The 25,635-nt window shown below is 43.1% G+C and overlaps 1 protein-coding gene and 1 non-coding gene across 3 annotated transcripts in view; one reads left to right on the forward strand and one right to left on the reverse strand.

Moving 5' to 3' along the window:
- SPATA16 (spermatogenesis associated 16) overlaps positions 1-25,131 on the reverse strand; it is a 221,093-nt gene extending 195,962 nt beyond the window's left edge. For both annotated transcript variants that reach the window (XM_029046862.2, XM_029046814.2), the window contains exon 1: positions 24,892-25,131. The gene's annotated coding sequence lies outside the window, so the exon portion shown is untranslated. The remainder of the gene's footprint in view (positions 1-24,891) is intronic.
- Positions 20,956-21,093, forward strand: LOC114816561. Its single transcript, XR_003764351.1, has one exon. It is a non-coding gene; the product is annotated as a small nucleolar RNA SNORA7 (small nucleolar RNA).
- Positions 25,132-25,635: the final 504 nt, after the last annotated feature.

Raw genomic sequence — 25,635 nt, forward strand, 5'->3', positions numbered from 1 at the left:
GATTTCAGCAGAACCAGACCAACTTCATCAATCAATATTTATTGAGCTTGGGAGAGTTGGTAGATACATTCCCTGCCCACAGTAAGCTTAACATCTAGAGGACCCCGTTACTTAAAGTGGTAACCGAGTAGGTGCGGAAGCAAGGACGTTGCTTTTGATGATATAGAAGACTCATTTGCATGATAATGCCAGTTTTATGCTACATGTGAACACATGCCAAGCCTCTGTAGTAGACTCTGGGAGGAGGAAGGGAGATGCATGGCCCTTTGATGGTCAAATGAACTGTGGGTAATAGGAATATGAACCTAGCTGTGGGAGAGCAGCAGTAAAACCTGTTCACCTGAGACCCAGACTCCTTCACCTTCAAAGGAGAGGGGTTCACTGGGGATTAGGTCTAGCAGATAAAATTACTCATTGTGCTATTTGTTAAGTTGAAAAGCAGTATTGCCTAGTGGATAGAGCATAGATTCGGGGTCCTAAGGATCTGGGTTCCAGTCCTGGCTCTCCTGCTTGTCTGTTGTGTGACCTTGAGTAAGTAATTTAGCTTCTCTGTGCCTCAGCTACCTCACTTGGAAAATAGGGATTAAGATTGTGAGCTCGATATGTGACAGAGATTGTGTTCAACCTGATTAGCTTGTATATACCCCAGTGCTTAGTACAGTGCCTGGCACACAGTAAGCATTTAATACCATTTAAAAAAAGTGCTTTCTTTGTGCTAAGCACTAGGGTAGGTTCAAAGCAATCAGATCAGTGTTCCCTGTCCAACATTGGGAAGGGGAAGTGACTTGCCCAAGATAGCGCAGCAAGTAAGTGTTAGCGCTGGGACTAGAACCCAGAACTCCTGATTCCCAGACCTGTGTTCTTTTCACAAGGCCATAGTATCATCCTCCTCCAGAACTTACTGAAAGCAAATCTCTTCCAAGAACCTGTCCCTGACAAAGACTAAGCCCCCGTCTCCTCTTCTCCCACTCCCTTCTGCTTTGCCCTGTCTTGTTCCCTTAATTCATCCTACCTGTCATCACCATAACAGATTTGTATACATATGTAATGTATTTATGCATTTATTTATTCATTTATGTACATCAATGCCTGTCTCCCCCTCTCCACTGTGAGCTCTCGGTGGGCAGGATATGTTTATCTGGTTATACTATACCCTCCCAAAGGCTTAGTACAGTGCTTTGAACTCAGTAAGCACACAATAAATATGTCAGAATGAATGAATCGACATAATGACATTTTTCTCATCCACTATTCTCGCTTTTTCTGATCCTGCTTCCTGCCTCTCCATCTCCCCACTCGCAGAATCTGTTCTCTGCATCCACTGGCTGTAGAGATGCATCTGAACAGGGCCCAAAATGGTGGTTGGGGATACGTGGGTTGGATGAATGGAGAACAATAAATCAATAGCATTTATTGAACATTTACTATGAGCAGAGCAATGTACTAAGTGCTTAGGAAAATACAATTCAACGGAGTTGGTAGACAGGTTCCCGCCCAAAACAAACTTAAAGCCTAGAGGGACTAGTCCCTTCCATGTAGGACAGGGACTGTATATGACTTGATGAGAAGCAGCGTGGCTCAGTGGAAAGAGCCCAGGTTTGGAAGTCAGAGATCATGGGTTCAAATCCTGGCTCAGCCACTTGTCAGCTGTGTGACTTTGGGCAAGCCACTTAACTTCTCTGTGCCTCAGTTACCTCATCTGTAAAATGGGGATTAAGACTGTGAACCCCACATGGGACAACCTCATCACCTTGTACCCTCCCCAGCGCTTAGAACAGTACTCTGCACATAGTAAGTGCTTAACAAATACCAACATCATCATTATTATTATTATTATTAGAACAGTGCCTTGCACATAGTAAGCGCTTAACAAATGCCATCATCGTTATCATCATCATTATCTTGTATCTACTCCAGTGCTTAGTATGGTGCTTGGCACATAGTGCTTAACAAATACCACAAATATTATTACCCTGTTTCCGAGTAAATGAATCGGGACCAATGGACTATGTTGAGAAGGTCAAACATGACCAAGGTGAATCACCTTTCGTAGATGGCACTAGTTTATAGTTTCATGATATCTGACAATCACACCTCCCCCCTTTTAAGGCCCTACTGAAGGCTCACCTCCTCCAGGAGGTCTTCCCAGACTAAGCACCCCTTTTCCTCTGCTCCCCTCCATCCCCATCACCCCAGCTTGCTCCCTTTGCTCTAACCCCCTCCTCTCCCCACAGCACTTGTGTATATATATATATATATATATTTATAATTCTATTTATTTATATTAGTGATGTGTACATATCTACAATACTTTTTATTTATATTATTGCTATTGATGTCTGTTTAGTTGTTTTGATGCCTTTCTCACCCCTTCTAGACTGTGAACCCCTTGGGGGCAGGGATTGTCTCTATCTGTTGCTGAATTGTACTTTCCAAACGCTTAGTATGCTTTAGTACGCTTAGCCTGGTTTGAATCCCGGCTCTAACATATGTCAGCAGTGTGATTGTGGGCAAGTCACTTCACTTCTCGGTGCCTCACTTACCTACCTCATCTGTAAAATGGGGATTAACTGTGAGCCTCACATGGGACAACCTGATTACCCTGTATCTACCCCAGTGCTTAGAACAGTGCTCTGCACATAGTAAGCACTTAACAAATACCAACATTATTATTATTAGTACAGTGCTCTGCACACAGTAAGAACTCAATAAATATGATTGAATGAATGAATCTGAGATAGGGGACTGACCTTGGTCACCTTTCAACTAGATTGTAAACTCCTTGAGGGAAGAGCTCATGTCTACCAACTATCTTGTACTTTCCCAAGTGCTTACTGCAGTTTCTTAGCACTCAGTAAATACTAAAGATTAGTTTTTAAAAAAAGAGGGAGGGAAGGGAAAAGGATTGCTTTGATTAGAAAAAGACACTCAAAGAAAGGGAAAAGATCAGGTTGTGAATGGGAAGTTTTATCTCCATCTATCCTATCTATAGCTATCTGTAATTTATTTTAATTCATTCATTCAACTGTATTTATTGAGCACTTGCTATGTACAAACCACTATACTAAGTACTGGGGAGAGTAAAATATAACAATAAACAGACACATTCCCTGCCCACAACGACCTTATGTCTGTCTCCCCTGTAGACATAGTCTTTTTGTGGGCAGGGATCAAATCTACCAACTCTAATATATCATACTTTCCCAAATGCTTAGTAATGTGCTCTGCACACAGAGAATACTTAATAAATACCATTGATTGACTGGGGGGTAGGGGATCAACTCTATAAGGGCAAAACAGGCCCTAAACCCCTTGGAATTGGCTCCTAGGGAGCAAATCCATTACCTTTGGTCACCAAAGCTATTGGGCAGTCTGATTTGGCTCATTTTGGTTCCATGTCTTGTACCACATTATAGCACTGAAGCTCTGTGAGGCTTCCCACATCCTTACTGAGTTCAGTAACTGTATCAGAGATCCCTCTACTGGCTTTGCAAAACAGTGGGAACAAGTGGGATGCCCAATTAGAGAACCCTAGGGAATAATCCTGAGTGAAAGAAGTGGTAAACTCTACCCCAAATTTGATTAGGGGCTCAAAAATAAAATTCAGTACCACTAGCTGCTACTGAAGGAGAACCATAAAAGGGGGATAGGAACTAGTGCAGGCCAACAAGCGACCACTTGGAAGGAGTCTGTGGAAGTAGGACACCATTGCAGACCTAGAAATATCAATCGATGGACTTTCTTAAGTGCTGTGTGGAGAGGACCGTGCTAGATGCTTGGGAGAGTACCATACAATAGAGTTAGTAGACCTGATCCCTGTCCTCAAGTCTAGTGGGTGGAGACAGATGTGTTGAAATGAATTTGTAAGCAGCATGACACAGTGGAAAGAGCATAGGCCTGAGAATCAGAGGATCTGGGTTATAATCCTGGCTTTTCTACTTGTCTGCTATGTGACTCAGCTTCTCTGTGGCTCAGTTTCCTCATATATAAAATGAGGATTCAATATTTATTCTCCTTCCTAATTAGTCTGTGAGCTCCATGTGGGATAGGGATTGTATCTGATCTGATTATCTTTTATCTACTCCAGCACTAGCACATAAAAGCTTAACAAATACTATAATTAACATTTCATTATTATTGTTATAGACGGGGGAAGCAATTGAGTTACACTGGTATATCCTTGACCCAAAACTTTTAGTTTATTAATATGACATGTATTAAGCAATTACTACCTGCTAAATTCCAGAGCAGGTCCAAGGTTACGAGATCAGTTTATAAGATAATAATAATTAGTATCTTGGTATTTTTTAAGCACTTACTGTGTGCCAGGCACTGTACTAAGCAATGAGATGCGTACAAGCAAATCTGGTTGGACACAGTCCCTGTCCCACGTGGGGCTCACAGGCTCAATCCCCATTTTACAGATTAGGTAACTGAGGCACAGAGAAGTAAAGATACTTGCCCCAGATCCCACAGCACACAAGTGGCAGAGCCAGGATTAGAACCCATGACCGTGCTCTCTACACTACACCACAATCACTTAGTTCAGTGTTCTGCACACAGTAAGCGCTTAATAAATACATTTGAATGATTCAGGTACAGTACTTCTCGGCCCACAGTCTAGTCTATCCTAATTTTATTGAAAAGGAAACCAAAGATCAGAGAAGTTGTGACTTGCTCAAGATCATACAATAGGCCAGTGGCACAGTTGGGAGTTAAATCTGGATCTTCTCCCTCCAGGGCCCATGATCTTTCCACTAGGCTATGCTGTCTCAATTTAATAATCTATTAAGATCCTTTGATTCATCTCTCTATTGAAGCACAGACTAGGTAACTATCCAAATAATTCAGGTCTTGATTGGCCTCAGGCATATAGATATTTTTTAGGTAGACTTTTTTTAGTCAAAGTGCATTTAGAGGCTTCATTCTTTTGGATAAACTTGCATTTGTAGAATTGTTAACTCACAATTACTTTCTTTTTAGGCACTCATAGTTATTTCTTGAAGTAATATACTTCACAAACTCTTCATTTCAAAATTCACAAGTCATATAACTGTATTTAATATCTTCAGGGGAAAATAAGTTAATTTTTTTTACTCACATTAAAATATGTATTCAGCGATTCCTCTACTCAGAAGGGCTTTCCACATAAATAATAATAATAACAATGATAATAATAGTATTTGTTGAGTGTTTACTATGAGCCGAGCACCATATTAAACTCTGGAGTAGATAGAAGGCAATCAAGTGGCAGAGCCAAGATTAGAACCTTGGACCTCTGACTCCCAGGCCCCAGGCTCTTCCCTCTAGGCCCTGCTGCTTCTAGGCCAGAGGCAGAAAAGAGGGTTGCATTTTTACCAGAAGCATAACTTTGTTGCAAAAATAATACAATCATTAACTTTCTCGATGCAACTTCTTGAAAAAGTAGCTCTGCACTTTCACTGTAGCCAAGTCTTTACTTCTGTTAATGTAAAAGCAACCACCCCGGAAAATGCCTGAGCATCTTGAAGAAAAGCTCAGATCTTCCTCTGAACCTTAGAAATAGCTCTTCTTTGCCTCTATGAATCTGTTCCAAATTACTATTTACTTAGTAAATTTCTGATATTGGAATAGTTCCAAGCAAATGGGAAGAACTCAGAAGTGTGAAGAAAATATTAATTTTTAACTTCAAATCTAATAGGCAGTCATAATTGTAAATGGCATCGATTTAGTTCCTTATTCCAGAAACCTCAAATTACTTTTCAAGCCTTAAATGATGCTCAAAATATCCTTAGAGGTATGATCTCCAAGTACCAAAGGAAGAAACTAAGTTACACAAAAATAAGTGATTTATTCACTGAAGGTCACAAAGTCAATCCTAGAGGCAGGACTAAAACCCATGATTCCTGACCCCCATTTACTTCAGTGCTGATGATAAAAATAAAATAAAAATCAATGCATGATTAGTAATTCTGTCTGTATCACAAGCTTTGCTATATACAATGTCTAGGCTGTTTCTGCTCTTTCTATATGTAATGTCTTTGGCTGCTTATGCTCTCTCTCATCCTCACACTCTTCCCAAAGCCTCTATTAGAAGACAAACGTGAGAAGCAGCGTGGCTCAGTGGAAAGAGCACGGGCTTTGGAGTCAGAGCTCGTGAGTTCGAATCCCAGCTCTGCCACATGTCGGCTGTGTGACTGTGGGCAAGTCACTTAACTTCTCTGTGCCTCAGTTCCCTCATCTGTAAAATGGGGATTAAGACTGTGAGCCCCATGTGGGACAACCTGATTCCCCTATGTCTACCCCAGCGCTTAGAACAGTGCTCGGCACATAGTAAGCGCTTAACAAATACCAACATTATTACAAACGTGCCTTGTCTGATGAACTCGTTGTGGGCAGGGAACATGTCTACCAACTCTGTTGTATTGTTCTCTCCCAAATGCACACAGTGCTTTGCACACTGTGAGTTCTTAATAAATATCATTAATGTTGAATAATGATGATTGTTGTACACCAGGCTGCCCTGTTTCCTGTTTTTTCCAAGTATTCACGATCATACCATATCAATTGAGGTTTAGCTTCATTTTTTTTTTTTAGTATTTCTTCTATCCTCCTTTTTTTTTTTACATTTCATAACATTGAGTAGTTGTTTGGGCATTCTGCTGCCTTCCATTCTCCTGAGGAATCTGGCAAATCTTGCTCCAGGGCCTGATTAAATGCAACTCCTGTCTTCTCAAGTGATGTTAATGCATGTCTAAAGCATTGGTCAATCAAAGAATATTTACTGAGCACTTAGTATGTGCAGAGAGCTGTGCTAAGAGCTAGATTCATTCATTCATTCCTTCATTCATATTTACTGAGTGTTTACTATGTGCAGAGCACTGTACTAAGCACTTGGAATGCACAATTTGGCAACAGAAACAATCCCTGCTCAACAAAGGGCTCACAGTCTAAACGGGGGAGACAGACAGCAGAACAAAACAAGTAGTCAGGCATCAATACCATCAAGATAAATAGAATCATGGATATATACACATCATTAACAAAACAGAGTAATAAATAATATATACAAATATGCACAAGAGCTGTGGGGAGGGGAAGGGGAAAGAGCAGAGGGAGGGTGTCAGGAGAATGGGGGGGGGGCGGCAGAGGAGCAGAGGGAAAGGGAGGGTTCAGTCTGGGAAGGCCTCCTGAAGTGGGTGAGCTCTCAATAGGACTTTGAAGAGGGGAAGAGAGTTAGATCACTTTACTAAGAGCTTGATGGAACTGCCCCCAACTGAACTAAAAGTTGACATAGCAAATGTGGTAGGTCAAGGTTTCAGAGACAGAGTTCGTTGGATGTTCTTTCTAGTTGGTAAAGTTTCTTGTGGACAGAAAACACATCTATCAACTCTATTGCTGTACTCTCCCAAGTGCTTAATACAGTGCTCTACACACAGTAATTTTGGTAGGGAAGCAGAGTGGCCTAGGGGAAAGAGCATGGGCCTGGAAGTCAGAGAACCTAGATTCTAATCCTGGCCCCGTCAGCTATGACCTTGGGGAAGCCATTTAACTTCTCTGTCCCTCATTTTCCTCAATTTTTAAATGGGGATAAAATACCTCTTCTCCCTCCTATTAGATTGAGCCCCATGCGCAGTTAATCAGACAGACCTGATCGACCTATATGTAACCCAGCATTTAGAAGGTAACCCAGCATTTAGAACAGTGCTTGACACATAGTAAGGGCTTTCTGAGGAGTTCAAAAATATCTGTAGGTGTGTGTGTGTGCTTCCAAAGATTAGTCACGAGTATATATAACTCCTCAAGATATGACTGAAGGTTATTTGATGATATTCTCAGTCTGAGTTGAATTTCCCAGAGAAGGGAGTCATATTCTGACACCAATGCCAGATTCCTTTTGGCATTCTCAGGTGTGACTGTGAGGAATAGGTTGAACAGAATTGGACTAATTTCACTTGATCTACAAATGCCACATTTCTTCCTGTTTTCAGGATATCTTTATTTTCCTCACCATCAGTTTTAAGGCACCTAATCACCTCTTCTCCTCACATCTAACCTCTTCTCCTCTCTCCACTACAATCCAGCCTGATCATTTGTCTCCTCCTTCACCAACTTACTTTTTATGCCTGATCTGATCTTTCTCACTGACAACCCCCTTCTGCTTATTCTCCCCATTTTGCCTGGAACTCCTTTCCACCTTATAGCTGGCAGACCACTGTCCCATCTTCAAAGTCCTATTAGAATCATATCTTCTCATCTTTCCACTATCTTCTCCTTCCCTTTTGTGTCTCTTATACTCACTAGTCTATACCGTCTAAGCATCTGGTCACCCGACAACACTTATTTACCTATAAGTGAGTTTTCTACACCCCCTGTCTCAAATTCCTCTCCTCCAATTCTTTCCTTGACCCCACCCAATCTGGCTTTTATCCTCTTCCTTCAACAGAAACCACCCTCCCAAAGATCACCAATGATCTCCTTCTTGCCAAATCCAGTGGCCTCTACTCCATCCTAATCCTCCTTGACCTCTTAGCTGCCTTTGAAACAGTGGACCTCCCCCTTCTCCTGGAAACATTATCCAACCTTGGCTTCACTGACTGTCCTCTCCTGGTTCTCCTCTTATCTCTCTGGCCATTCTTTTTCAGTCTCCTTCGCGGGCTCCTCCTCTGCCTCTCACCTCCTAACTGTGGGGTAGTCCCTCAAGGTTCAGTTCTAGGTCCGCTTCTATTCTCCATCTATACTCACTCCTTTGGAGAACTCATTCTCTTCTTTGCCTTCAACTACCATCTCTATGCAGATGATACCCAAATCAACATCTCCAGCTCTGATCTCTCTCCCTCTCTTCAGTCTCACATCTCCTCCTGCCTTCAGGACAGCTCTACTTGGATATCCTTCCATCACCTCAAACTTAACATGCCTAAAACAGAGCTCCTTATCTTTCCACCCAAACCTCATCCTGACTTTCATATCGTTGTAGATGGCACCACCATCCTTCCTGTCTCAAAAGCCCATAACCTTGGTGTTATCCTTGACTCCTCTCTGTTGTTCAACCCATATATTCAAATAATCACAAAATCTTTTCTGTCCCACCTTCATAACATGGCTAAAATCTTCCCTTTCTTCTCCATCCAAACTGCTACCAAGTTAATACAGTCACTCATCCTATCCCACCTGGCTTACTGCATCAGCCACCTTGCTGACGTCCCAACCTCTTGTCTCTCCCCACTTCAGTCCATACTTCACTCTGCTGCCTGGATAATTTTTTCCACAAAAACTTTCAGGACATGTCATCCTGCTCCTCAAAAAACTCCAGTGATTGTCTATCCACCTCCATTTTAAACAAAAAATCCTCTCCATTGGCTTTAAAGCACTCCACCACCTTGCTCCCCTCCTACCTCAACTTGATTCTCTACTTCTACAACCCAGCCTGCACACTTTGCTCTTCTAGTGCTAACCTTCTCACTGTTCCTCGATCTCACCTGCCTCACTGCAGACCACCTCACCCACATCCTGCCTCTGGCTTGAAACACTCTCCCTCCTCAAATACGACAGAGAGTTTCTCTCCCAACCTTCAAAGCCTTATTGAAGGCACATCTCCTCCAAGAGGCCTTCCCAGACAATGTCCCACATTTCCTCGCCTCCCTCCCTCCCTTCTGTGCTGCCCTGACTTGCTCCCTTTGCTCTTCCCCGCTCTCAGCCCCACAGCACTTATGTACATATCTGTGATTTTGTTTGTATTGATGTCTGTCTCTCCTTCTCTAGACTGTAAGCTTGTTGTGGGCAGGAAATGTTACAGTTTATATTGTTGAATTGAACTCTCCCAAAAGCTTAATGCATTGCTTTGCACTTAGTAAGTGCTCAATAAATAGGATTGAATGAATGAATGAATGATAGTGGTAGAACTGAGATTACAACTATGTCTCCTGATTTCCAGTCCTGTGTGCTTTCCACAAAAGCAGGCAATGTGACAATAACTAATAACAATTATGGTACTTGTTAAGCGCTTTCTATGTGCCAAGCACTGGTATAGATAAAAGTTAATCAGGTTGGACACAGTCCTGTCCCACTTGGGGCTCACACTCTTAATCCCCATTTTATAGATCAGGTAACTGAGGCCCAGAGTCATTAAGTCACTTGCCCAAAGTCACATAGCAGATATGTGGTGGAACCGGGATTAGAATGCAGGTCCTTCTGCCTCCCAGGCCCTTGCTCTATCCACTAAGCCATGTTGCTTCTCCCAGTGCTTACTGCCCCCATCAAGGGTCTGCTCCCAGCATGCCCTGGGCACTGTGGGCCTCCAGACTGCTGTTGATATCTGCCTCCTCTACCCCTCCAACCCCCCACCCCCATGGCCTCCTTCCACCAGACCACCACATTGCCCACTCTGGGATCCCACATCATCTCTCTTCCTCAGATTCTCCATCCCAACCTACTTTGTGCCACCCAGAGGGCAGAGAAAGACAGCTGCAGCCTGGAACCACCTCCACAAAACCTCAGGAAGATTCGTGGCTGCTACTTGTACCTCTCACTGTGGCCACGGTTGTGACTGTGGACTCTGAGCCCTGAGGAGCCTGAAATTCTTCTTCTGCCACAGCACTCTATCATTTATTCATTCAATCGTATTTATTAAGCACTTACTGTGTGCAGAGCACTATACTAAGCTCTTGGAAAGCGCAGTTTGGCAACAGATACAGACAATCCCTACCCAACAACAGGCTTAAAATCTAGAAGAGGGAGACAGGCAACAAAACAAAACAAGTAGAAAGGCAGCAGTAGCATCAAAATAAATAGAATTATAGATGTATACACATCATTAATAAAATAGAGTAATAAATATGTACAAATATACACAAGTGCTGTGGATTGGGGAAGGGGCTAGAGAAGAGGGAGGGAGTAGGGACAATGGGGAGGGGAGGAGGAGCAGAGGAAAAGGGGGGCTCAGTCTGGGAAGGGCTCCTGGAGGAGGTGAGCTCTTAGTAGGGCTTTGAAGGAGGGGAAGAGAGGTAGTTTGGTGGATGTGAGGAGGGAGGGCATTCCAGGCCAGAGGTAGGATGTGGGGCAGGGGTTGACAGTGGGACAGGAGGGATTGAGGCACAGAAAGAAGGTTAGCGGCGGCAGAGGAGTGGAGTGTGTGGGCTGGGCTGTACAGGGAGAGAAGGGAGATGAGGTAGGAGGGGGAAAGGTGATGGAGAGCTTTGAAGTCAATAGTGAGGAGTTTTTGGAGAAGGTTAGCAGCGGCAGAGGAGTAGAGTGTGTGGGCTGGACTGTACAAGGAAAGAAGGGAGATGAGGTAGGAGGGGGAAAGGTGATGGAGAGCTTTGAAGTCAATAGTGAGTTTTTGCTTGATATGAAGGTTGATAAGCAACCACTGGAGATTTTTGAGGAGGGGGGTGACATGCACAGAGCATTTCTGTAGAAAGATAATCTGGGCAGCAGAGTGAAGTATAGACTGTAGAAGGGAGAAGCAGGAGGTTGGCAGATCAGAAAGGAGGCTGATATAGCAATCCAGTAGGGATATGATGAGAGATTGTACCAACAAGGTAGTGGTTTGGATGGAGAGGAAAGGAAAGATCCTGGCGATGTTGTGAAGGTGAGACCAACAGGCGTTGGTGACAGATTGGATGTGTGGGGTGAATGAAAGAGCAGAGTCAAGGTTGACAACAAGTTTGTGGGTGTGTGAGAAGGGAAGATTGGTAGTGTGACTCAGGAACCATGTCTAATTCCCATCCAGGGTTTAGCAAAGTGCTCAGCACACAGTAAGCACTTATTAAATACTATTACTACTCCTACTACCATTGGAGAAACTGAAACTTAGATAGTTTTAAGTAACTCACTTTTAGCATGTAACCTAGTAAGTAACTTATCAGTCAAGAACACTAAGGAAGCCAGTAACAGAGTCAGGACCATAACTCACAAAGCTCTAGTACTCTTCCATCATACGACCCTTCTAATAAATGAAGATAATATACTACTCTTCCATTGCACGACTCTTCTAATAAATGAAGATAATATACCTGTAAAGAGGTTTATAGATATAGGATAATCAGTCTGTTGCTATGCACAATTTAAAAATAAAAAGGGTGAGTAATTCACAGACTAGATTTTCTCTGGAAAAAAGTCATTTTTCAGTTGTGTTCTGTATTTATGACCTTTGAAAAAGTTTTATCACACTAAGTAACACTAATGTTTATTTGAGGGAAATGAATGTGGGAGGAATGGATTCTGTGAGAAAGATCTAGGGAAGATAAAAACATGCTTGAATAAGATCCAGACAATGTTTCTATCATGTTTCATTTTCTTTTATGAAGTTCTAAAGTTTTATGGAGAGTGGAAACTTTCTGTAGAAGCATTGGTGAGCTAATTAATTCATTTATTCAATTGTATTTATTGAGCACTTACTGTGTGCAGGGCACTGTACTAATGCATCACCCACTTGCAGTTTGTTGATCTTTTCCACTGGTGGGGTAGACCAAGAAATCCACTTAACGACTGAACTTCAATAGCAGATTTTTCCAAAGAAACAAATCTAAAATTGAAATCTAATTAACTTCCTATGTCACATTTTTTTCATCCTAGTTCATAAGACAAATTTCAGTTCCCCAAATTAAACAATCCAGATGAAGGTGGATCCAAATCGCAGAGTTTAGAACATATCTCATTAGGAATGCAACTTTTAAAAAAAATACGCCCATGCCATAAAAAATAATCAGACAAGAGTGTCGAAATTTTGTGTGTCATGCTCTCTTAAGGGTTGAGGATTTATTTCTGATTGAACGCATTACTGAGGAAGGGATGAAGAAAAGAAGAGAAGTGAAGAGTGAAGCGAGAGGGAGAGAGGAGGAAGTGCTGTTAATAAAATCTTTTGGAGACATTTCCTCATAGTAATAATTGGGATATTTGCTGTGCATTTATTATGAGCCATGCACCAAACCAAGAGCTAAGACAGATACAAGATAATCAGGTTAGACTTAGTCCCTCTACCACATGGGGCTCACAGTCTAAAAAGGAGGGAGAAGAGATAACAGATTACCATTTTACAATTAAGGAAAAGGAAGCCCAGAGAAGCCAAGTCACTTGTCCAAGATCACACAGACAAGTGTCAGAGTTAATAATAATAATAATAATGTTGGTATTTGTTAAGCGCTTACTATGTGCCGAGCACCGTTCTAAGCGCTGGGGTAGACACAGGGGAATCAGGATGTCCCACGTGGGGCTCACAGTCTTAATCCCCATTTTACAGATGAGGTAACTGAGGCACCGAGAAGTTAAGTGACTCGCCCACAGTCACACAGCTGACAAGTGGCAGAGCTGGGATTCGAACTCATGACCTATGACTCCAAAGCCCGTGCTCTTTCCACTGAGCCACGCTGCTTCTCTGTTGGGATCAGAACCCAGGTTCTCTGACTCTGACTCCCAGCATGATGTAGCGGATAGAGCACAAGCCTAGGAGTCCAAAGGTCATGGGTTCTAATTCCCACTCTGCCACTTGTCTGCTGTGTGTGACCTTGGGCAAATCACTTCACTTCTCTGGGCCTCAGTTACATCATCTGTAAAATGGGGATTGAGCCTGTGAGCCCCTCATGGGACAGGGACTGTGTCCAACTCGATTTGCTTGTATCCACCCCAGCGCTTAGTACAGTGTCTGACACACAGTAAGCACTTAACAAGTACCAAAATTATTTATTATATTAATCCATGACACTTCTCATAAACTCTCTTCCCACCAGACTACTGAGCGAAGCTACTGGGTATCTCCTGCTACCTTCCCAGGGCACCAGGTCCCACCATACCCTGCCCCGTGGGGCCCTGAGAGATATAAACTTTAGGAAGGCTAGATTTCTGGAATGTTGTGAAGGTTTTGGTTGTAACTGGAATCTTGATGTCCTGGGATGCTGCAACCTGAGGATCTTACCCGTTCCCCCTTATTTTTTGTTTATTGGCATTTTTTTAAATGGTATTTGTTAAGTGCTTACTATGTGCCAGGCACTGTTCTAAGTGCTGGGGTAGATACAAGTTAATCAGGTTAGACACAGTCCATATCCCAAATAGGACTCTCAATCTTAATCCCCATTTTACAGATGAGGGAACTGAGGCACAGAGAAGTTAAGTGACTTACCCAAAGTCACACAGCCGACAGTGGCAGAGTCTGGATTAGAAGTCAGACCCTTCTGATTCTCAGGCCCGCTTTCTTTACACTAGGGATTCCCTTTACCACTAGACTTGGATTGTGAGCCCCTCAGTGGAGACATAGCATTTAATAAATACCTTCATTACTATTAAGACTTGCTGTACCCTGAACTTTGTCTTTTATGTTGCTTTTCTATTACTTAATCTTTCCTACTGTTTTGTTCACCAAAACCTTCTCCACATTATTTTCAGATTGTGAGCTCCTAAGGGGGCAGGGTCAGTGTCTGACTCTCTGCTGAGCATTTTTTTCCAGTGTTTAGTACAGTGCTCTGCACCTAAGAAACATTTACTAGGAACTACAGTAAAGCAGGGATTTCTGATAATCCCCATTTTTTGTCACCGAAACATCACCTGTTTTCAGTAGTCCAGTCACCTAGGACAAGAAGTGGCAATATTATTACAACCGTGATCCTTGCTGTTCAAGCTGGCAAAATAGTATTGATGTCTGTCTCCCCTGCTCTAGACTGTGAGCCCACTGTGGGCAGGTATTGTCTTTCTCTTTTGTTGTATTGTACTCTTGGAGCACTTAGTACAGTGCTCTGCATACAGTAAGCGCTCAATAAATAATGATTGATTAAATGAATGAATGAAAATAGAGTTGATTTCTGGCAAGTAAAATATACGCTATTTCAATTGTCAAGACTCAACTCGGGTGATCCTTAGGGCCAGAATTGAATTCTTCTGCTTTCGTTATGCCGGCTAATATAAATTTAAGTGATTACTGGTGAGAAGGCACTGATGCCTTCATGAATGTCAAATCAGATGTCCAACCACAATGTGGAATGTTCTGATGAAAAAAATTATAGAAAAAAATCCCACAGAACTCCCTAAACTTGATTCTGTGAATTTTTAAGCTAATTTCTAAATATAGGTATCATTCAAGTCAGTGATGACTCAAGGAACCATACTTTGGAAAATGCTATGAGTAATATTTTTAATTTACAAAAAAATGCAAATACATAAATGCATTATGTATGATTCTTTTCCCCCTTCAATTAAATGATCTGAATTTCATCCATCATTCTCAGTTCTGTATTCTGCTTCCTGCTAAAATTTATTGTCTAAACTTTAATCTTAATGAAGATGAGGACAGTTAGAGCTAAAACTCAATAGCAGTAAGACATGAATGACTAATTTATCATCAAGACTGCAAACTCCTTATGTGCAGAAAACATGTCTGCTAATTCTGTTGTATTACACTCTCCCAGGTGTTTAGAACCATGCTGTGCATATAATAATTGATTGATCAATCAAGGAGAGGATACTGTCTGGTTAATTGAAAGGAAATAAGAACTAGAACTCTGACTTTTAATCCTCTATTCCAATTCTATGTTACAAGTCTTCCTGGGGAATTTAATTTTAAATGGACTATTCAGGTATGTAGGTGATTTCTCCAACCCTAAAGAGGAATGCTCCGTTTACTCGAGTCCCTGCAATGCAGTATGAATTTAGATTTAACTGCCACTTCTGATAGTCTGTCCTTATGACAGTGGACATGACCTTGAAATGAAATCCTGTATTTTTATCATGATGCCTATTTGGGAGAACATCAGAGCCTGTTCAAAGTGTACTAGTGTAGGATGGTGGTTCTTCATAAGGAAGGACACCCAGGAGAGTTGTCACAGTTGCCTAGTCTAATAATAATAACGATTATGGCACTTAAGTGCTTCCTGTGTGCCAAGTAGTGTTCTAAGTACTGGGATAGTTACAACTTAATCAGGTTGGATACAGTCCCTGTCCCACTTGGGGCTCACATGCATCCCCATTTTACAGATGAGGAAAAAACTGAGTCACAGAGAAGTTAAGTGACTTGGTGAAAGGTCACACAGTAGATGTGGTGGAGCGGGGATAAGGACCCAGATCCTTCTGACTCCCAGGCCTGTACTCAATCCACTAAGCCTATCTAATTTGCCTAACAACTCCAAGGGGAAGGACAAAGCAAGGGTGGGAAAGAGAACGGTAGGACTGTGGGGAAGGTAGATTTTATGGGGCCTTTCCTAGAACTGCACTTACCTAGTGAGTAGAGGCAATTGTAACAAAAGTCAACACTGTTCTTACCACTGCTGAGGTCCTATTAAAAAAGATAGTCTTATATTGGTGTCTTTGAGAGACTGATTCACTCTTTATTGAAATGACCGTAAATAAACTGACCATATTACTTGGCATAGATCAAAACTTCCACATTGTCTTCCACCCTCAGTCCTGAGGTGAGGTAGAGCAGATCAGCTGCACTATGGAATGTCCTGACTCTGGCTTGGAATGCCCTTCCCTTTCCCCCTCTCCCCACTTTAAAACCCTTATTAAAGTCTCATCTCCTCCAAGAGGGCTTCCCCAACTAAATCCTCATTTTCTCTTCTCCCTCTCTCTTTTGTATCACCCTTGTTCTTTAATTGGTACCCTGTATTCACCCCTCTCTCAGCCCCACAGCACTTCTGTACACATCCATAATTTATTCATATGATTGTCTGCTTTTCCCTCTATACTGTAAGCTCCTGGACAAAGTAAACACTTAGAGAAGCAGCATGGCAGCGTGGATCGAATACTGGGTCTGGGAGTCAGACGGTCGTGAGTCCTAATCCAGGCTCCACCACTTGTCTGCTGTGTGACCTTGGGCAAGTTACTTCACTTCTCTGGGCCTCAGTTCCCTCATCTAGAAAATGAGGAATGAGATTGTGAGCCCCATGTGGGACAGGGATTGTGCCCAACCCAATTTGCTTGTCTCCACCCCAACACTTAGTACAGTACCTGGCACACTGTAAGCACTTAAATACTACAATTACTATTATTATCAAATACCATTTTTTGGTTGATCCTATTGTACTCTCCAAAGTGCATAGTACAGTGTTCTGCACATAGTAAGCCCCCTATACCACTGATTGATTGATTAAAGCCATGCTGAAGACCTACATCTCAGAAACTCCCAGTGATATGCATGGCTCTGAGGGGACCCTAGATCAGAGCATCCCCATCAAAGTGACCATCAGAGGGACAAGGCAGATGCCACAACTTCTCTTGGTTCCCCTATTACCAGTTAGAAGTAGCTGCAGAATGCAGTTGAGCAGGCCCAAGAAATGCACTAATTAGTGACAGTGAAGGTCACAGTCATGATGCCCAATACATCAAGAAACATGAAAAGTTGGGGATAGGGTTATGATAAAGAAGCATGCTTCCAAAAGCAAGATATCCAACCAATCCAGAAGAGATAGGCAAGATCTCCATCCCCTGAATGAATTGTCTACACTCATTGCCTCCACTTCCTCTCCTCAATTAACTCCTTGACCCCCTCCAATCTGATTTCCGTCCCTTCACGCCACGAAACTGATCTCTCAAAAGGTCTCCAGTGATCTCCATCTTATCAAATCCAATGACCTCTACTTCATCCTAATTCTCCTAAACCTCTCAGCTGCCTTCAACACTATGGACCACCCCATTCTCTTGGAAATATTATCTAATCTTGGATATACTGACACTGGCCTCTCCTCCTACCTTTCTGAGGGCTCATTCTCAGTCTCTCAGACTCCATTTCTGTCTCCCATGTTTTAACCGTGGGAGTCTCTCAAGGCCCAGATATGATTCTCCTATTCTCCATCTACACCCACTCAGTTGGGAGAACTCATTTACTCCCATGACTTCAACTACCATCTCTATGCAGATGATTCCCAAATCTACATCTTCAGATCTGATCTTTCTCCTTCTCTGCAGTCTATTTCCTCCTACCTTCAGGATATTGCTACTTGGATGTTTCACTGACACCTCACACTCAAGATGTCCAAAAGAGAATGCCTCATCTTCCCACCCAAACCCTGCACTTCCCCTGATTTCCCCATCACAGTAGACAGCGCCACCACCCTATCTCACCAGCTTTTAACTTTAGGATTATCTTTGACTGATACCTCTCACTCAACCCACATGTTTAATCTGGGACCAAATCCTGTCAGTTCTATCTTCAGAACACCGCTAAAATCTCCCCTTATTTCTCCTTACAAACTACTGTCACATTCATCCAAGCACTTATCTCAGTCCATCTTGACTTCTGCATCAGTGTCAGTGCAGACCTGCCTGCTTCCTGTCTCTCTCCACTCAACAGTCTCCTGCCTGGATCATTTTTCTTAAAAAAACAAACCACAGAAAAAGGTCCCCATTCCCCAAGAACCTCCAGTGGTTGCCCATCCACCTTCATATCAAACAGAAATTCCTTACCGCTGGCTTTAAAGCACTCAAGAACGTTGTCCCCTCCTATCTTACCTCACTAATTTCCTACCACAACCCAGCACATTCACTTGGCTCCTCCAATAACAACCTACTCTCTGTACCTTGATCACAACTATCTCACCCCCGACCCTTTACCCGCATCCTGCCTCTGGCCTGGAACTCCCTTCCCTTCCATAATCAACAGATCATCACTCTCCTCTCCTTCAGATCCTTATTAAAATAACACCTTTTCAAAGAGTCCTTCCCCAACTACGCCCTCATTTTCATTACTCTCTCTCCTTTGTGTGTCATCCTTTCACTTGGATTTATATTCTTTTCCTTCCCATCCTCACCTCCTTATCAATACCCATAATTTATTTTAATGTCTGTCTCCCTCTTTGGACTGCAAGCACCTTCTGAGCACAGAATGTGTCTACCAACTCTGTTTTATTGTACTCTCCCAAGCACTACACACAGTAAATGCTCAATAAATACAAATGATTGATCCAACCTGAGTCTGAGGGACCTCATCCATGTCATTATCAAGGGCAAGCCCTGTTTGTTCCTGGTCTGGGTAAACTGAGGCAGGAGGGGCACATAAGTGGTTCTACAATAGTCAGCTGTGGAGGAGCAAGTCTCTGAGAATCCCAGAGCTTGGCATGGACATGATCAGTGACCATGGGAGTCTACAGCAGTTGGGTCTCTAGGGTTACTCTAGGAGCTGACCTTTCTGTGGACATTTGTGAAACCCTGATGTCCTTTTGGGAAGCAGCATGGCTTGGTGGAAAGAGCATGGGCTTGGGAGTCAGAGGTCGTGGGTTCTAATCCCGGCTCCACCACTTGTCTGCTGTGTGACCTTGGGCAAGTCACTTAACTTCTCTGTGCCTCAGTTATCTCATCTGGAAAATGGAGATTAAGACTGTGACCCCACGTGAGACAACCTGATTACTTTGTATCAACCCTGGTGCTTAGAACAGTGCTTGGCACATAGTAAGCGCTTAACAAATACCACAATTATTATTATTATTATTTTGTGACAGCAAAAGGACTACCCTCTGAACTGGTTTATGGAGATCTGGTAGTCACCACGAGGCTGAGGTGTCTATTAGGACATACCTCTGCCTCTTTGGACCAGCTCATCTTAATCCTCTGCTACTTTGACCCCTTCTTCCCTGATGATCATTTATTATCTAATAATAAATAATCAATAATTGTAATATTTGTTAAGCATTCACTATATGCCAGGCACTTTTCTAAGCATTGGGATAGATACAAGGTAATCAGGTTGTACCACATGGGGCTCAGAGTCAATCCACATTTTACAGATGAGGTAACTGAGGCACAGAGAAGTTAAGTGGCTTGCCCTAGGTCACACAACAGATAAGTGGCAAAGCCAGGATTAGAATTCATGTCTTTGGAATCCCAAGTCCATGCTTTTTCCACTAAGCCAAGCTGCTTATCTGTAATTAGTAGGTTCCCTCTTTGGATTTTGGTCCATTTTACTTGTCCATGAGTCATACTTAGTTTGGGATTTGGGGGGCTTTTCTTGTGGATGATTACAAATAAAACAAAGTACAAGGAAAGTTATTTTATTCTACTGCTCCTTTGCACTGGGTTATTGTGTCCCTCTCCATTTATTTTTTTTTAAATTTTACTTCTGTTCATTGGGTATATAACATTTGGGATCATTTTGGGTTTTGTTACTGGCAACTGTGCTGTGGGCAGGGAATGTGTCTATTTTATTGTTGCACTGTACTCTCCCAAGTACTTAGTATGGTGTCCTGCACACAGTAAGTGCACAATAAATGTGATTGATTGATTTGGTTTATTTTACTCTGTTTTAGTTACTCCTTAGTCTACTGTTCTTTTGCATTGGGTCATTGTGACCTTCTTTTTGATTTTTCTTTATCTTATAGTTTGTGCTGTGCTCTAATTTCTTATTCTTTGCACTGTATTGCTTTTACCCTCTTTTGCATTTGGTTACTGTGACCTCATTTCTTGTTCCCTTTCTGAATCCCCTTCTTGTTGGTTTGTACCCCATTCACTCACGCAATGATTCCTCATTATCTGCATAGTTTTACTTTAGGAGATAACTCGAATCTTTCTCTTCAATCTTGCAAAGGACTGGATCTTTCAAATGGCGATAGAGCACATCCTCTCAATCAGTCATACTTATTAAGTGCTTACTAAATGCAGAGCACTGTACTGAGCACTTGTAGGTAAGGAACTTGGTCATTCTTCACTTTCCCAGCACCTAGTAGCATGCACCATGCCAATTAAGTGACTCAGTACTATTACACTTGGGGGCTATTAACAGAAAAGAAAAAGGGCAGGCCAAAGGACACACCCTTCCACCAGAATTGTTTGGCATATTCTAGAAGTCCCCAAAATAACTGGAACATTCTAGGAGGTGGCGGACCCTACAACCAATAGTGAGAAAGTTCTGATCCCTCTGGGTGAAGCCAAGTTCCCTTGAGAGTAGAGTGAAGGGAAGTCAAACAGTGAGAATTTGTGGTTTGCTTGGAGGTGTGAGATTCAAGTGCTCTTGTGATGTTATCTTCATGCCATAAATTTATTTCTCTCCACCTAAGCTATTACCCTCTTTCAGGCTCACACCTGGAGAGTTTCAAGTACCCTACCAGTCTTGACTAAGAGAGGGAGAGTCAAGCAAAGGCATATCCATTCCATTCCTAGCTCGCCCAGTGGCTAGTGAGTGGAAGGCAATCAGCTACAAGTCAAAACTCACCTGTTCTGGGCAGCACTGGCATGGGAGGGAGTCGAGGTAGGAGACTCCAGTTTACTGCTCGGAAGGAGGCAATGGTAAACCACTTCCATATTTTACCAAGAAAACTTTATGGATACATGACCAGAATGACTGAAGTTGGGGCTTTCTGGGAGAGATGTGTCCATGGTGTCATTATGGATCAGAAATGACTGGACAGCATAAGACAAGACCTAAGCTATATGTGGGTAAAAAAGAGGAGTTAATTTGGTTATCTTAATTTAGGGGTTATTTTAGAATATATGCATGTGAGGCTGAGAGAGTCAGCAAGAGATCCAGGATCCCAGCCCCATGTACACACAATCAATGAATGTTAATGGTATTTTATTGAGCGCTCACTGTTTACAGAGCACTGTAGTAAACACTTGGGGGAGACATGGGCATGTTTGAAGGCAGGGGGAAGAAGTCATTGGAGAGTGAGTGGTTGAGGGGAGGAGGGAAGGGGTGATAGTCTTTCTAAGGTGAGTGGGAATGGGGTCCGAAGCACAGGTGGAAGGAGCCAGGATTAGAATCCAAGTCCTCTGATTCCCAGGACCCTGCTCTTTCCATTAGGCCACGCACAATGTCCTACCAGGCTACATATACCATGGAATAGATGGTTAGACTCCTCTTTCTGCAGGAGCAGGGTGCCTAGCTAGGATTGAGGAACAGGGGTAGTCCTATACCAATATTTGGCATTTTCCTCCTGTTCCCTGCAGGACTAGCCTCATCACCAGTCATCCAACCCAAAACACAAACTCAGAAAGGGACAAGGGGACCAAAGAAAGGGAGGGAGGTTGGGGGAGGGGATAGAAAGGACATAAATTGCTTCTAAGCAATTAAAAGAATAGATAAGAAGACCGAGTGGATAGAACTGAGGGTACATACATGGGGCATTGAGGACAGAGGATATTACTAGATGATGGAAGAAAATGAGAATGAAAAGGGGAGTTGAGGAAAGGTAGAGATCCAGGAATAAACACACCAAAAGGAAGGATGACAAGATATATAGGTAAACAGAGGGCAAGAAACTGATAGATGCTTCTCTGAGTTGAGGAGTAGTTTCCATGAGGGCAAGACCATTTCTTTATCTTTTCCCCAAATGCTTTGTACAATTCTCTGCACACAGTGGGTGCTCAAATATTACTGATGATGATCAACAGAAAAATTTACAGGAAGAGGAAGAGGCTGGAAACATACAAGGAAAGTACTATTTCAAAGAGTGGGAATTACACCAACGTTTCCAAAGTTCTTCAAGTTTATTCAGACATACTGAGCTATGGCCCATGAAATGAGGCTACAGCTGATTCCATAGCCATTAATTTGACTCTAAAACTGCTGAAAATTTAGCAAGATTCCAACAATGCAAAATGTGACAACCTGAATATTAAACTGAAGGAAGGGGATATAGTACACCATGGCCTAACGTTCTTTAGGTGATCAATAAATGCCATTGCTTGGTGTGCCAGGTGAGAGGAATTCACACTTGTTCATTATGAAACAAGTTTTTAAGATTCTTACTAAAATATTGGAAGAAGTTTGGATTGCCCTTCTATCTGCAGAGTTCCAGTGTTGAAAGAACTTTCGATCTATTTTTCCACCTTCAAATTCCAGTTACAGAAATGTAAGTTTTTCATTATATTAGCTTTAATTAGGAAAAAAAATAGAAGTTCTTTCAGGATGAATAAACTGCAAAGATAAGCCTATGAATCATTTTAAAGTTTAATTTTTTTACCTTAAATAGTTTTAATTAAAATCGTCGCTCAAGAGAATAATGTTCCGTTCTAAAGAAAAAGTTGAAATCAGTTTTCAAGAAATCAGTTTACTGCTGTTGATGAGAGGAATTTGTGGCAACTTATTTTTCCTGCAGATTTGTCCAATGATCCCAGAAAGGTAATTTTTCTCTGGCAACTTAAAAAAGTTATTTCCTCTGATATTCCTCTGGAATTGAAGAGTTTAATCGTTTGATGTGAATGGCACAGTATTTTGTGCTGATCTGGGCAAGCACAACATATGTCAGATAGGAGAGGAAAAAAAAAATCAGACCTATGTCTTGACACTGCAGCTTGCTCTAGTGAGCTAGCTAGAGATATACATAATCATCATCATCACCACAGAGATATACAGAACACTCTCAGGGAAGATGCGCTATTATTTTATGCTTCTCTCAATCTCTCTTTAAAATAATCACTCCCATTTTGTAGCCTTTTCTCATCAAACTGAATAAGAATAACATTACTCATTCAAATCAGAGGTGGTCATGAAAACCAAATGTACTGCCCTAGAGTGATTCATTGAACTTCAGGTTAAGGATCATTGGCCTACATTTCACAATGCCTTGAGGAGGTATCATTATTTCCTAGAGCACATAAAGGTAAGGGAGGAAACGAAACCATTTTTCTTTTAAGCCTTCTTTGAGCCGACTACTGCATTTAAAAGAAGATATCAAAAAAGTACTTCGTGCTCCCTTTTAAAATAACTGCCGTTACAGGAAAAGTTTAGCCTGAGCGGCATTCATTATAAAGACATTAAATTCATGACAGCAGGAGATGTACAGAGTAGAAGAAGGCCAGGTTCTTGGAAAACTAAGCACTTTCATTCCTTGAGTTCTTTGAAAGAGTTTTCAGATTTACACACAAATGGTACTTTAAAAAAAACAGGCAGTTAATAACCCATAAAAAACAGGTATGTTGCAGACAACATTTTTAATTCTAAAACAGACTTGGAGCCCAGAACAGTTCTTTTGGGTCGAGGCGGTGGGACAGATCAATGGGTCATTTAGCCCTTTGGCTGGGCTGGTGATTAGGGATGAGAGGAGGGTGAGATGGTGACTCTCCCCTGAAGGTTCTGCTGCCTCCTTGCCCATTCAAAATCACTCAAAGTACTAGTCAATCAAGCCACGCACAAACTTTCCCCTTACTGACGCTTTAAGGGATCTCCAACTGTCGAGGAGCTGGTGTTAGAGCAGTGTGGCCTAAGGGAAAGAGTGGGGGCAGGGGTCATGGTGGCTGGGAGTCCAAGGACCTGGATTCTAATCCCCATTCTGCTGGATGTCTGCTGCGTGATCTTGGGTAAGTCATTTCACTTCTTTGTGCCTCAGTTACCCTATATGTAAAACGGGGATTCAATACTTGTTTTCCTTCCTAGATTGTGAGCCCTCTGTGGGACAGGGACTGTATCAGATCTGATTATCTTGTATCTTCCCCAGTGATTACAACAGTTATTCACACATTGTCTTGTCTTATGCTGTTGAGTCATCTCTGACCCATAACGATGCCATGGTCAAATCTCTCTCTCCACCTGCAATTGCTGTGGTTCTGTGTTCATAACAGTTTTCTAGGTAAAAATACAGAAGGGGTTTACCATTTCCTCCTTTCGCGCAGTAAACTTGAATCTCTGCCCTCGCCTCTCTCCCATGCAGCTGCTGCCCAGCGCAGGTGAGCTTTGACTTGTAGCAGATTGCCTTCCACTGGCCAAGCTAGGAATGGAATGGGTAGGCCTCTGCTTGACTCTCCCTCCAGGAGAAACTCTCCAGGTGTGACCCTAAGAGGGTCTGTTCACACCTAATAAGTGCTTTAACTAATATCACTATCATTAACACGATCATTACCTACTTTTGTCCCCCAAAGTCTGGAAAGAGGGCTACAGTGCCCACTTGGCAGATGGAGAATGGGGAAGCAGAGATCCTTGCGAGCTAGAGGATGATGCTAGCTGCCACTCGCCCCCTTTAGAAAAGTAGTAGCCTCCTAGGTCTTGGGGGCTGAGGTACTCACCCAGGATAGCCAGGCTGATGCGCTCAGATGAGGACCAGCTTTTCAAGAGCCACCGGGCCACCTCCTGCGCCTGGAGGGGAGGGATGGGGAAGAGCCGGGGGTGTCCCCGGTGGTCCGGCTGACGTCGGGACCCCCGGTTGAGCAGGGAAGAAGGGAGGAGGGATGGAGGAGGGATGGAGGGTGTGGTGGGATCCAAAGGCCCGGAGCAGCTGCAGCTGGGGGAGCGCGCCTTAACAGCTGCCCAACCAGCTGCGAACCGTTACGTTCCAGCCGCGCCCCAACGACCCCCAGCCCCCTCCCACCCCGTCCCCAGCCAGGGCGGATCCCCGGACATCCTCTCGCCCACCCAGACAAGTCGGACCACCTACCCTCCCCCCAAACCAGGGGAGGCGGATCCCCTAGCCCCCTCCCCTCTTCCAGATTCCCGCAACCCAAGGTTTTCGGACCCCTGCCCCCTCCTTTCTCCCCAGCTCCCCCAACCCAGGGTTTCGGACCCCTGCCCCCTCTTTTCTCCCGAGATTCCCCCAACTCAGGGTTTTCGGACCCCTGCCCCCTCCTTTCTCCCCAGATTCCCCCAACCCAGGGTTTTTGGACCCTCGCCCCCTCCTCTCTCCCCAGCTCCCCCCAACCCAGAAGAGTGGGAGCCCCCTACCCAGTCCTGTGCCAACCCCCTTCCCCTGTATCCAGTTCCCCAAAGCCAATGGAGGCGGACCCCCTCCCTTTTCCCGTCCCCCGAGAGCTTTC

The sequence above is a fragment of the Ornithorhynchus anatinus genome, chromosome 1, assembly GCF_004115215.2.
Source record: "Ornithorhynchus anatinus isolate Pmale09 chromosome 1, mOrnAna1.pri.v4, whole genome shotgun sequence".
Taxonomy (NCBI): domain Eukaryota; kingdom Metazoa; phylum Chordata; class Mammalia; order Monotremata; family Ornithorhynchidae; genus Ornithorhynchus; species Ornithorhynchus anatinus.